The following is a 14,600-nucleotide window of genomic DNA, read 5'->3' as shown; positions in this document are numbered from 1 at the left end:
CTGAAGGCAAGTCTCCCTTGCCCCAGATTTTCCCACTTATCTCAAGCACCTGGAATGCCTGAAGGCAAATCTTACCAGTAAAGACCAAGATGGAAGAATGCATTCATTACCTTTGCTTTTTGTGTCCTTTTATCACCAGATTCCCTGGCCCATTCAGAAGGGGGCCCACGTTTTCCCTAGCCTTTCTTTTGCTGAGGATATACTTGTTGCTCTTTGCATTCCTCATCAGATTTAACTCTCAATGGGCTAGTTGTCTGAAGAATACTTCATTTATTTCTTCTTCTTAATTAGACAATCTGTAGCTGACATCCACTACAACATCTCCCATTTTGGTCTGTGCTCTAGTGATCCATAAGCTTTCCATGGTCTCATCATCAGCCCCCAGGCAGAGCTCCATGCATTCTCACTGCTCTCTCACCTAAAGGGCCTCTTCCCCTCCTCACCTTCCCAGATTGTTCTTCATAAAACGCCTGTATACATCCACTGCAGCATTCCAGTCATGTGAGTTGCCTCACCTCATCTTTGTGATCCCAATGAGATCATAGTTCTATAACTACTAACACACGCTTCCCCCAGTGCACCTGCATGACTGAGCTTGGCCCACTCATATGCTCTATTTAACAGAACTCCCAGCTCCTCATCAACTACGAGGGCAGTGAACCTTTCCTGAAGTATCAAGTTTTCAGGTGAAGCACCTCCTGCTGATGCCAGAAGTTACCAGCTTCCAGCCTTTGCCAGTTTCCGACGTGATAGGAACTGGCTCTGCCTGTCTGTCCAGTACTGCTGGAAGTTAGGGCTTCTGAACCTGCAGGACATCAGAGAAGATGCATTTGAGTTCTTTTGAGTCCTCACTGATGCTGTGCAGCCTATCGACCTCCTCCCGCAGTTTATTGACTTGGTGGCATAGATTCCCAACAACAGTGCAGGTTCTGCAGGCTAGAAGACTGCTTCAGCCTCAGTAAGAGGCCCCAGGAACTCCTCACAGCCTGAGAGTTGCAGAGACCCTACTGTCAACAAATTTAAAAAACAACTCTTTCACGTCTCTGAGATTAGTAGAGGTTCCTCTGAGCAATATGGAAGTGCCGCTGAGCACGCCACCTAGAAAGATGTTATTCTTACCTCTGCTTAGGACACAAGTAGATGGCCCTCACAATAAGCTAACGTTCTTTTTGCACAAGAAAGGAATTAGCCCTGCAGGGGGGGAAAAAAAAAAAAAAGAGAGAGAGAGAGAGAGAGAGAGAGAGAGTAAAAAAAAGAAAAAAAGAAAAAAAAAAAGACAAATAAGGCCAAGATGTCAAGTAGGCTACTCTGGGAGGACTGAATGAGTATTAATGGATAGGTGCCAAGTGTTGAAGGAGACCTGGCTTCTCAGAGACCCAGCAGAAAATTGTTACTAGTGTATCTAGAGTATTTCTGCCAAGGATGGCTATATCAGGGCCAAAAGAAAAAGGAAGTTGATCTTTCAGAAAACTTACCTTGGACTAGGATATGAGCACATCTTCTGGAGGGTTATAATTCCTTGTAGGGTGATGACCTGCACAACAATGGGCTGACATCTGATTGTAGGGAGAATCATTATTCCAAGGGGAACTGAAGAAGTTATAGGATCAGATTTTACTTCAGATATGAGGTGAAGGCTTGAAAGCCTCAGAGAAAAAAATCTGCACCAATTACAACCAAAGCAAAAAACAATCTTCTGACTGAGTTTGCTGGAAATTGAATCAAGAAAATAAACATTACACACAAAAAAAATAAAGGAGGAAAATTCTATTTTAACCGAAGAAGCTGCCTGTCTTTTATTCGTTCATTTTTACTACAGTGCTCAGATATGTCCAGACAAAAAGCTGTTCGAGCATTTGATCATTCCTGACTCTACCAAGCCTAAAATGGCCTCTGTCCATTCCCAATGTCTTCTAATGCTCAAATCATATCTGTCAATTTTACTCAAGAAGAAGGATTCTAGCAAGATGACACTTACACCACACCCATTCCTCAGGCAGCTGGAGTCTGTGTGTCTGTATGTTCAGTGAAGCACAAAACATTATCATTAGACCACAGGTTCTCTTCTATTTCTCTTTTTATAAACAGTTGTAAGATTTCAGTTAGCCCTGTGGCTAGTAGATGAAATGAAAATAAATTTGTATTAGATATTCAAAATCAGGGAGTAGAAGTAGTGTCAAGTCAGAAAACGTTAATGCCTTTTTATTATGCGAAAGTATCATCCAGAAAAAAAACACAGACCGGACCCCGACTTTCTATTACACTCTGAACATGCTTCCATTATGGCTGGGTCTATGGCCTCTGAAATATTTAGTCTTTGGAAATACTGACAATAAAAACAATAAAAAAATAAAATAAAAGGATAATACACAAAATTAGTATCAAATTCAGTTTTCCAGTCCTTCCAGTATTTTAGCTTAAATCAAAATGCCAAAACCATGTTTTTTTAGTCAAATGCACTACAGTGAGAGGGATACTTTATGTCAAGGGCACCTCATTATTGGTGAGATTAAAAGTAAATCTTGAGAAACGTAAAAAGCATGTTCAGACTTACTGAATATGATACATATAACCAATAAAGCTCTAAAAGTAGGAATGCAGAGAATGGTTTCAAACCACCTTCCCACCATTGCCGAGACTAGCCATAAGCAGAGACAGCTTTCAGATAATATTTCTGAGATTTTAATTTTAACATTAAAAAAGCAGCTATTTGTTTTATATTTTTGATCAGCTATGTTCATCCAGCTCTGTCATCGTAAGCATAGATGAAGGGATTTCCAGAATGTGTTGTTTTTTCTCGGGCATGTATTTTTTCCAGGGTACAGGACAAAAGGGGTAGAGTCTAACATCTATGCCAGGCCTTACATCTGCACTGAAAACTCACACCTGATTTCCTCTCTGTCAGCTAAAGGGTTGATCAAGCTTTACAGAGAGAGAGTGGTAGTGACCCTTTAGCATGGCTCCTAGCCTAAATCTTGCAGCTTAGACAGCTCTGCTAGTACCTAAAAATAGATAGGATGAACCTGGTCTTCAGTGACTGCAGCCTTGTATAGCAATGCGCATACTTGTTTTAAACTACTGAGCTTCAGTAAACCACTGGGAGTTTGTGCATCAGTACAGATCCCAGAGCCCCACTACATCTGCCCTGCTAAATAAAGGAGAGTAAGGATCAGCACCAACTGGCCTTTGTCAGCACTGCTCACCTCTATCCTCAACTAGTTATTGTGATTTGAGGGGTCCAAAACAGAGCCAGGAAGCATGCTAGTAATTAAGCACTGTAAAATTAGGAGTTCAAATCTTGACCTCTTAGGACCTTACAGACGTTTATTTAGCTGTGCAGATATAGTGTCTATGATCTTATCTCTGCTACCTTCTTCTGTTCCCTCTGCTGCTTATTCTTTCACTTGTACCTTCCTATAAAATGAAGGGCAACCTGATATTTTGTTTGTTTTTGTTTTATTTTTTAACTGAGTGTAACATAAAGAACACTTGAATGTACTGCAATTTCTATATGCTGTAATAAAATAAATAGTTAATACTACCAGGTTACTCATATATACATCCTTTTTTAACTGCCAATGTCTAGGAAACCCTTCAGAGAAGGTAAATCCTTATGGAAATCAAAATTAATAAAGACCTCTGGCGTATCCCAAACAGTTACTAATATTGGTACCCATGCCAGCTAAAATCAAGGAATGAGCATAATTAAATATGATTTAAACAACATTTTTCCCACTTGTTTTGGTCAGTAAATTATTCTAACACAAATACGGGCAGCAGGATCTCTTTGCACTATCTACTGAAGGGTGACAGAGTCAAGATATTACTCTAATATTACAAACAAAACAATTTTTCTCAAAGATAATATAATAGGGAAAATCAGATTTTTTACACTGTCCCAAACTCTGTCAACTCTGAGGATCTCAGCTATATTATAATATGCAGTAGCGATAGATAATAGTCCTCTGAAGTACAAGAAGGCTCAGTTGTTGCGATTTTACCGAAAAAAGCTACAGAAAAACAGATATTATGGCTTGTATGAACAAAGAATATATGCTATCTAAAAATCCTTACTGAAAATCAAAGCTATAACATTTCTTTTACTGTTACATAATAGAACCAAACAAGTTCAGAAAGTCAGAACACATTTCTAATATGAAGTGAGATTTTCAGCTAGTTTTCTGATGAATATCTTTCCAGGATAGATCACAAATACTTATAGTTGAAGGCCTATATCTACCTGATTATTATATAGTTATGCAACTATTTCTTTAAATTGGGATGTACTATTAAAAATATTTCAAAGGGAAAAAATGAACATTCAACTTAGGATTGGCATTTGCGTAAAATGCTCATTGCCGTCCAGACTGTTCCCAATGTAGACAAATGCAAAAAATATAAAATTAACTCTAGGGGTGAAAATCCAGGCTAATATTTGTTATTTGCAAATCTACTGACCTCAGTATACATATGTATATATATATATGCACACACACACAAATATATAATATATATACACACACACATATATGTACAGATATACATATATTTAAATAAATGTCCTGCATCAGCATTTCTTTCACTTACAAAGTATTATATTTAATTCACTCAACCTGTTATAAGGTTGCAAAGATAGTTTTATTTAACAAGAAAGCTTATGTTAAGTAAGCTAAGGTAATTTTGAAAAATACTACATATTCTGCACTAAATTTCCACATGGCTAATGCATAGTCATACTAATTAAGTGTGAGTCGGAGGTCACATATAAATCCAGGCTCATCTACTACCAATGTACTTTAAACTTATGATGGAAGTGCTCCAGAATACTCTGAAAGAGGGAAAACTCAATCATTTTCATTTCTTTAGCATATACCCAAACCAGCTTTTTTTTCTAATCTGGAACAATCAGCATAAACAAAGCCTGGTTCACCACACTTTTTTTTCACCAGTAGAAGTCATAAACTAAGCTCATTCAAAGTGCAATATAGCTACCTCAATCCAGAGCAAGGACAAATAGCCTGAGGGACAAACAGCCTGAAATATAACATAACGGCTATGAGTCATAAGTCTAGTGAAGTTTAAGTCCATTTTTAACTTCACTATGTAAATAAATCTGAGGTAGTCAGTAAGGACATTTCATGGTCATATTAATACAGTAGTAGGGCTATGCTTGAACTTTACTTTGCTTAGTATCCTCATTTAGGTCACTGTACTGCATCCCATCAGTTAAGTACAATGTGCATGTACAGCAGCAAAAGGGTAAGAATATGTGAAATACAAGGAAATATCATTCCATAAACTCTTCTACATGGAAATATAATCCCTGGGTCCCTTATCTAATCTTCACTGCAAGGTTTCTAGACAGTAATCAGAATTTTTAAGCACAGTAAACGTAATCTAATTGTTTTCAATGTGTTATCATGTTAAATTTCTTTTGCATACTTTTTTTTAATTGTGATGTTGCTTTGAGCATTTTTTGTATCAGACTATCTTGAAATACCATCAGATTAGTACTTTTCAAGATGATGATTTTATAATTTGACAGAAAAATTAAAGATGAAATCAAAAAACTGCTAAATCCTCTCTTTAAACTCTTTAAAACTGGTAATCATTTTTTCACGTTGCGTTTTTTTTATACTGTAGTCTATACAGTAGTTGTACTTCTTTTGATCACCATATGATTTATGATCTAGATCTTTTAAGATTATAAAAAGAACCTGACTCACAGAAGATTTTAGTTTTAACAAAAAAAAAAAGAGTAGGAAGCAAGGTTTGGGTCAACCACTGCGCAGAATATCAGAAGAATCTATAGAAACTGACACTGACAGCTCCATATGTGATGGTCTGTAAGAAAGTTATAAACTTACTTTGAAGACTTTAGAAACAGAAGATCAGGAAAACTTTTTTTTCTTTTACCAAACTAAGTTTTCTCTTTATATCGTACAGATTCTGTTACCTGTTTAGACTGGTGTAGAAAAAATATCTTTCATACCACCCTAGAAGTCTGAAATGTACCTGATGCCAATACTGAAATAATGTATTAGCCTACAAAATATGAAGGTAATCAACATTATTCCATAAAAATCTGAAACACGTGTGAAGTTTATGGGTAAATTTGAAATGGAAAACTTATTTAATCAAGTAAAGAAAATTCACAAAGATGAAGCATGCATTTCTACTGCTACTGAGTCAATAGCTGTGTGCAGTGACACTAACAGAATTTTTAAAGCAGAATTTTTTTTGCAAAAATTTTGTTTCTTAAAGTATTGTATGGAAGGAAAAAAGGAAATCAAGTAGGCAGGAAGATCAGTAATATTAAATTAGGCTAGAGAGAAAATGCTTCATCTTAAAGAAAGACCTGGTGCAACTACATTTTAAAATGCTTATCTGGCTATGTCTGACTCCTGAAAGAAGTAGATTTCCTACAGTTTTCTGCAGTGCTCTCAGGTCTCTGTTCCTCAGCTCACTTAACATTAGGTAGGAGCTGTGGATAAGGACTTTGCTCAGGTTGACCTCCTACTTGTAAAGCCAGAATGCTCTTTGGAGAGCAACCACTAAAGCAGAAATCTAGAAATGCCTTCTCAATTCTGTTCAGAAAATATCAAGCACATTCTTTTGTATCTATGTTTGTAAAGTAGTTTAGGATAAGTGTGCACCATCCTCTGCATTTGGAATTCTTTAAGTTAGCTATTAAAAAGATATTCTGGCAGTACTGTGCTGGATGTCTTTAATTTCTGTAATTCTTAAAATTAATCTGCAGTACCCATCTGAAAACTTTGTCTTTTGTAAGAGTGGCATGATACAACACTTGAGAAAATAATGTAATATGGTAGGTCAATTAAATCTTTCTTGTTTAAAGCTGATAATGTACTGGGGTTTGACATTATAAAAGCTTGAGTGATGTGACAGCAATAGCTTTCTTAATGGCAGAATGGCATTTTCTATATCTATGCAGTTCCTTAGTGTCAGTCATCTACAAAATGAGAATGCCAGCTGTTTCATGACATTTTGGTACAAATGAGCTGAGGTGTTACTTGAAACATCTTTAAAAGGCAAAGGTCTAAAAGGCTGTCATAAGAGCAATTAAAAAAAATCAAAATGACTAAGAATCTTTAAATTCTATTTGCCTAGGCAATTAGTGAGTATGCTCAATCCAAAGGAGGCTTCATAATACAAATATATACGAAACAGGTTTCCACATCTTTTTATTTTCAAAAAGTATACTTCTATCAACCTTTTGTAGATCTGGATTTGATGAAAATGAAACAAATACAGTGGAAAAAAAAAAAAAAAAAGAAATTCTGAAAGAGTTATCCTGCAAAGAAAGAAAAAAACATTCTTGTTATCTAGTTCAGATTAGCAGCTTTCTTTTCACACAGGTAACTGTAGCATAAACAATGCCTATCTGCCCCTATGAGCAAGCATGACTGCTTCAGATAAAATAAGCTGCATTTATCAGTTTCTTAGGGAGTTTAAAGGGACACTTAGTACCAATCTGTGAGGGTGGGAGCAATTCCGGGGTGAAGTCTGATGGCCGCTGAGGTGAGTGGCGGATTCCAGTCTAACTCCAGGAGAACAAGGATTAGCACATCTTTGGGATTCCCTCTCTTTCCGTGCAGACTGGTCATTGAGTCTACTGGTGGGGATGAGGGGCTTGTGATCACTTAAATCAAAGGTTTTAGACTTCTAGAGTTCATTTATTGGCACACTGTGAATAAAGTATGTGACAATTATCCTTTTACTTATGAATTGACTTGCTTGTAGTAAAGTCTGCATATGATTGATTGCACTTCTGGCGTGAAATTTAATGTAGGAGGAGTCAGTTCAGACCTCTCAGTGCTTGCTCTGAAGCCAGGTCATAAATATTTGAGGGAGGAGGAACTTCAAACATATTTTCATTGAAAATATTTCAGACTGGGTAACTTAGGGTTCTGTTAAACCCGATGACTTTGTGAATTCCATTTTGTAAGTGTACAACATGGGATTTTTTATTCAAAAGTAGTTTTAGCTGCTTAATTTTCCCCTCCACAATTAATAGGGAGGCAAAGTCCTAACTCAGAGCTCTGTTTGGTGTAAGACAGAAAAATGTTGGAAGTTAAGTCTTTTGTGAGACCCCCATTAATGACTCCACATTTAGTCTATTGCTTGGAAAGTATAGAGAAATACCAAGTTCCAAACTGTCATAATAGTACGTGATAGCTGATTTTTAACATCTCTGCAAAATGATCAGGTATTTTTGGCTTATTGATTTCTTTAGGGAGGAAAAGAAAACACAGCTTGCTTCAGGCTTTTTTTTATTTCAAACTTTCATACTAACCATACTCTTTTCTAGTATTTACATAAATATTTTATGCTTGATTTTAAGCCATGAGTTTTCTGTAGTTTTAGTAGGAGTGAAAAGTATGATATAGCTGCTACACCCTCAGAAGTATGACAGTAATATGCAACAATTTATACTATATAATATGTGTTCTATCATTCCACAGCTTCAGATAACTAATTAAAATTTTCTTAATGTGTTTAGATGTGCACAAAGAACTCCTTAAAGAGCCAAAATGAAATGCAAAAGTAAAATGTGATTTGTAAAATATATATATATTTTTTTAGTTTTCTTTATTTCTTTGGTGTCATGAGTCTTACGCTAAAATTAGAACATCTTTTTGAGACTATGACAGTGAAACAGATGGAACTATTTTGACCCATATGCTTCTTTCAAGTATCTATCTACAGCAGCCGACAAGGAAGAGGAGACAGTCACTTTGCCTTTAGCAGAAGCAGCAGCCTGTAAATCTAAAATAGTCATAGCAGTCAGCTAGACTGTAGCTGCTCCTTTTTCAACTATATTATTTCCTTTTTGTTGCCTAGTCTCATAAAATGAAGATTTGTTTAGAAGCAGGGTGATCCTCTCCGACAATCTTACCCTATGATAAAGTGTGCTGTGTCCATGCAATTGATTAACGTGTTGAAATAAACATCCACCAAGAGGCTTTGGTAAATATAAGTATAAGCTATTATTCAGTCATTTTTATAATCTCAAACTGTCAAGGATATGATGAGTTTTGCTTCGTTTTTTTTAAGTTGAATATCTTACTCTTTTGTTTCTGAATATTATGCCTTATTCTTTCTATCATGTCAGCTTCAAATACCTTTTTGGGGGTATCACTGGTCTTAGCTTTTAGAAAAAGTGATGTTCAGGTATCTTGCTTTTTATCTTTTAATTATCCATTACAGATTACAGCTACAAATGGAGCTGCATGGGCTAACAGTTAAACCCGAAGAAAATGTATCAGAGCGAGCTGGACATACAGAAAAAAAAAAAAAAAAGGCTATCTCATTCTTCTTCACTTCCCTACATGACAAGAGGTGCAGAAGATAGCGCAAAGCTGTGTCAGCTGATAGTCAGATACTGTGGAGAGGGACCATACCACACACCACAGTCTGAGTTGGCTGAAATTCTTCATTATTCTTTACCCGTTCACATTCAAATGTCAGAACAGTCAGAAATGTGCAACATGTTTCACCATATGGCAGCAAATTTCCCAGTGTACTTATGATACATTTTAGAATGCCTTTGTCTGTTTCCTTTCATCGTTTTCTTTTTTGTCTATTATACTACTTCCTTTCTTTTTATTTTTTCTCTATAGTATAATTTATTTTCCTTCTACTTCTTTTGGGAAAGTCTGTCCTGTTAAATAATAGAGTGAAGTTGAACATTGGATACCTTAATGTTCATGCTGCTCAAGTGGCTGCATTTTGAACCTGCCCAAAAATCTCTCTCTCAGAGAAATCTAATGTAAAGTGGGCTAGCCCTAAGCAGTGGGCATGTGAAACAGCTGGTTGCACTTCACCTCATATAAGAAAGCAGTGCTTGGCTAACTTACTTAAGAACAAACACACGTCTTTCAGATAGCATTTACTGGGTTGAAAACTTTGGTTTTTGGAAATCTTCATTTAAATTCTTTATGAAATTTATTTCTCCATGCTAAATCTTCATCTCTTGTCTATTTTGCATCACTATCATAAGAGTTCTGTCTTGCTCATTTTCTACATCAGCCTTTCTTTCCTTTCAATTTTTTATGCTTACCTTTGTCCTAGCTTTGTTATGTTTCTTCAAGTCATCTCTTTTCCTCTGCTCATCTCCTTATCCACATTCCCTCTTAGAGTGTTTACCACTATTTTCTCACAAACTGTTCTCCCCTGTTTTTTAGGCTTGATCCTACATACTATAACAAGGAAAAAAATCATTGGTCATTTCACTGATGAAGTATGAAATAATGACCTTTCCTTGTACTGTGTTTCCACTGGCATATTAAAGATAGCAATGAGATAATGTCTTGGCTGGCTTCTCTCCAGTTCAAACAGATTACTAGGTAAGAACAGAAATGGCTGAACGGAGAGAAGATGGCAGAGACAGGCCTAAACAAATTTAAAAAAAAAAAAAAAAAAGAGTCTAATATTCTTTCTGACAGTCTCAAACCAGGGAATAAAGCTTAGAGTTTGGATGCCTGCAAAAGTTAGTGTAATTAATGCTCTAGTCACTAACTCAATGTAAGAGTTCGTTATGTGGCAACAGAACAGAAGAATTTACTTATTTATAAGAAATACAAGATGAAAAAATGCCCTTTCTGTGTGCTTGGGAATTTAACTCTGACTCTTATTGTCGTTAAAAGACCTTTTGAGTGTTTAACCTTACTTAGAAACATTACTACATGCTCTAATTTCCAGATGCATGTTCAGTATGAAAAATAAGTATTTAGCAACAAGAAAGTTTACTGATTTTTGTGCAGTTTATTCCTTGCATAGTTTAAATTAATTACTGAGGAATTTTAAATGCAAATTATGTACAGATAGTTGTAAAAAAATTATCTCATTACCAAACAGTTATTTGAAATATATATATATGAATGTTTTTGTGCATTTTTGTTAATAAATATATATATGTCAGACAGTATTCATAAATGCATAAGATAGAAGTTTAACATAAGTCTTATCTTGAATGCAAGAGAGGCATTCAAAATTTTATTGCCTCAGGTTTCATAAGTTTAACACCAACAGCCACGCCTTGTAGCACTTCATTATTTACATTTAAATAGATTTCTTGTGTCACTGAAGCATGAACAGACATTTAGATAGCTTTGAAAAGAGGGCTTTTCCCCAAAGCATTTTGCTGATGATATGTTAAACAACATAATATCTAAGGGAAAGTTCAAATTTATCTGAGTAATTATATGCTGATCTCCAAGTTAACAGTGTATTCGTTCCATTCCCCTTTTCTTTAAGTTGGTACCCCAAACAAAATGCTAAGATCTTAAAAGAATATACCATATATGGAATTCAAACTATAACCATTTTCATATTATATTTTGGGGTTTTTTAGAGTCCATAGACAATGGAGAGTGAAATGAATTTACTTTTTTAAGCTTTCAATTAGAGCTACAATAGGGATTTTTCGTGCTTTTTGTTTAAACACAAAAGACAAACAAATGCAATGTGCTTTAGGCTATGTAAGAATTCTTTACCAGTTGCATAAGTAATTTTGTTACTCTTGGGCTACTCTGGAGAGTTCAAGGACTCTTGGATTCTGGGCTTTTCTCTGGAGCAAGAAGTTTCTTCAGAACTTCAAAGGGAAAGAACAGAAACTGGACATACTTTCATATGGACAACTGGCATACTTTCTGGCTTCTCTAATTTTTCCAGCAGCAAATATGTTATTCACTGGTGAAGCAATATGTACTAATGTCATGCACTTGCAGAAGACCTTCTCACACATACATGCACATGAAACATGATGCTGTGTACATATGGATAGATATTTGAGTAGATGCACAAGTTCTTTGACCAGTCCCAGCAAATAGTACTTCAATCACAGCAAACAGTACATGTGTGAGCGTACTCTTCCAATTATTTATTTTGAGATTATGCAGCTGTTCAGCATCCCCTCCAGGGGACATCGACATCAATGTAATAGTCTGTGCTAAACCATGTTCATTCCCAAAATGGCTTATCTCTTACATTATTTTGTGATTAAATTAAAATTATGCAGTTTACCACAAGCAAAGCAGAGCAAAGCAAAGCAAAGGACAATGAAATGGAATTGAAATACATAGCATAGTTCTATTTAAAATATATGTTCCCAAATATATGAATTTTTCAGAAAATTATGTGTTTGAGAACAGAGAACAATTCTGAAGCAAGCAAGGGATTTAACTTCTAAACTTCAGAGGTGGGACCCACTCCAGTTAATTTAAACATTGAACCTCTGCTTATATACTTACTTGTATGGAGAATCAGATGTAATAAGAAAGTCCATGTAATTAGCAATACTGCTAATGAGAGAGGGCCAGGAAGCGAAATTCACCTTTGAATGTCTAATCACTGACGTCACTTAGCTGTTACCTCACAATCTGACTGTTTTAAACCGTTTCCAGAAAGCTAAGCAGCTTTCTTCAAAGCGGTATTCATGAGTAATCCTGCAAGATTGCAATTCTAAATTATTTCAGGCATTCTAAGATGGTAAAACAAAAAAAAAAAGAAAAAAGAAAGAATGAAAACACAAAATGATAATTGGGGCTAGGAACAGTAGCTGATCAGAGAAAATGCCAAAGGACATAGTACTGGTAAAAATATCTTGCTCTAGAGGGAACTGGGCACAACCAATGATAGTCTGTGCCTCTTGGCCTCTTGGACAGGGATTAATCCTTGCCCTGTTTTATTTAGCAGTACATAGTCTCTATCTATTCTATAAAGTGCAATAGGTACCTTTCCAGGGTTACACCTAGCTCAGGAATCTCAGGCTTAGTTTGAGAGACTTTCCCTATGCCAGAACTCAAAGGCGCCCCCTTTTTCTTTATCGACTACACAGGGAATACAAGTAGTCACAGTCGTCTAAACATTTGGCCACAAGAAGGGTACCAAAAGTTAGGCACCCATTGACTTAAAGACACTGTTTCAATTTTATTTTAACTGGACTTTCAAATTATTATGAAAAAATAGCCCAAAATTATGAAAATAAATCCATCTTGAATCTATCTGTGTTGAAGCCACATGAAATTTATCCATAGATAATTCCATAGATAATTTTCCTTATGCTTTATATTCTTCTGTCAATAAGGGTAAAAGGTAAAAACACATGCTATTCCCAATAGAATTGGTGAGAGTCCTGTAAGAATCTATTCCACATCAATCAGAGAAGTCTATTAGTGAATAGCACACCTTCTGGTAGTAGAGCATTCTAATAATACCGAGTGATCTTAAACAGATTATCACTAAATCATCCATTTCTAAAACACTTTTGTTTATAGATGAAAAAAATTAAGACAGAGATGGATCTAAAAATGAAATTACCATAATTATCTAGTTTGTTGACTGTTTTTTTGGCTTCTTTTCTTTCAAAGACATTTCATGCAACTTTGCACACCATCACCTCTCAAGTTTTTGATATTTGGGCTGCTTTTGGTAGGTTTTTAAAACACAGAGCATTTAGCATCTCTAATTTAGTCATTTGTGGTTTCCTTTTGGTGTTTTTTTGAAGACTGCATTCTTTTAAAAGTCTACCCCAAACTACGAAAATTGAAGAATTTTGAAAACTCTTCTTTGTTGTTTCACATATGCTTCATATTTGCCTACCCCTTTCCATACACAGGCTGACAAAGAGTTTAATAGACAAAGATGCTGAAAATGAACTTTACTTTCCAACCCTTTTCAAAGAGAAGCAGTCTCTTAGTGTGAAGTCAATGAAATGTCCAAACACCATAAAAGAAAAGTTAGCTCAGTGTTCCAGTGCCCTGTTCTTTTTCAGCAGTAAGCCCATTGGCTTAATATGTATACGGGCAATTTCACCAGGGAAAGACACAGCAACTTTTCATTCCATTCTCTCTCTTCCTTTTAAAACATTCGTTTCAAACTGTTTTACTGAGCTTACCTTTCTCTAATTCTTTTCCTCCTCTCTTAAACTCTTCCATCATTCTTATTTCAAATTCTCATTGTGCATCCACACTTCCCTTGCAGTAAGCACAAAAAGACTATTTAGAAGTGGTTATGAACAGATGTAAATGAGCTTCTGTAACATTGCAAAACACTACCATATCTAATCTCAGAAGTTGTTTTATATTTCTATCCATAAACAAATGTTAAGTGTATCCAGAGTTTTCCTTTGAAGGAGAAGTGAATCTGTGTGAGATGTAGAATTTGGGCTTCTGGCCACATTTCCCTCTTATGGAAACTGCCAAAGAAGTAGGAGCAGAAAATTATACTTAGTGCTCTATGAATACAAATGATGAGCTTGCACTATCCTTGAAAACTAAATGTGTTAATAATAAATTGACACATATTTTAACACATATGTGTAAATTAATACATATTTTTAATAATAATATAACACTTTTTTTGAAGTTGTAACCACTACCTAATTTTAGATACAATCATTTCTGCAATATACTTTACGAAAATAGGTCAAATTGTCTAAAAGAATTTCCAATATCATGATATTTGATCCTTCTACTTATTCACCCAGGCATCTGACATAATTATTTATTATTCATGTTAGTGTTTTATCTTAAACATTTTATGTAAATTTGTAATGGCAATCATATGCAAAAGTA

The sequence above is a fragment of the Struthio camelus genome, chromosome 1 (genome assembly GCF_040807025.1).
Source record: "Struthio camelus isolate bStrCam1 chromosome 1, bStrCam1.hap1, whole genome shotgun sequence".
NCBI classification, from domain to species: domain Eukaryota; kingdom Metazoa; phylum Chordata; class Aves; order Struthioniformes; family Struthionidae; genus Struthio; species Struthio camelus.
This window is presented reverse-complemented; position numbering follows the sequence as displayed.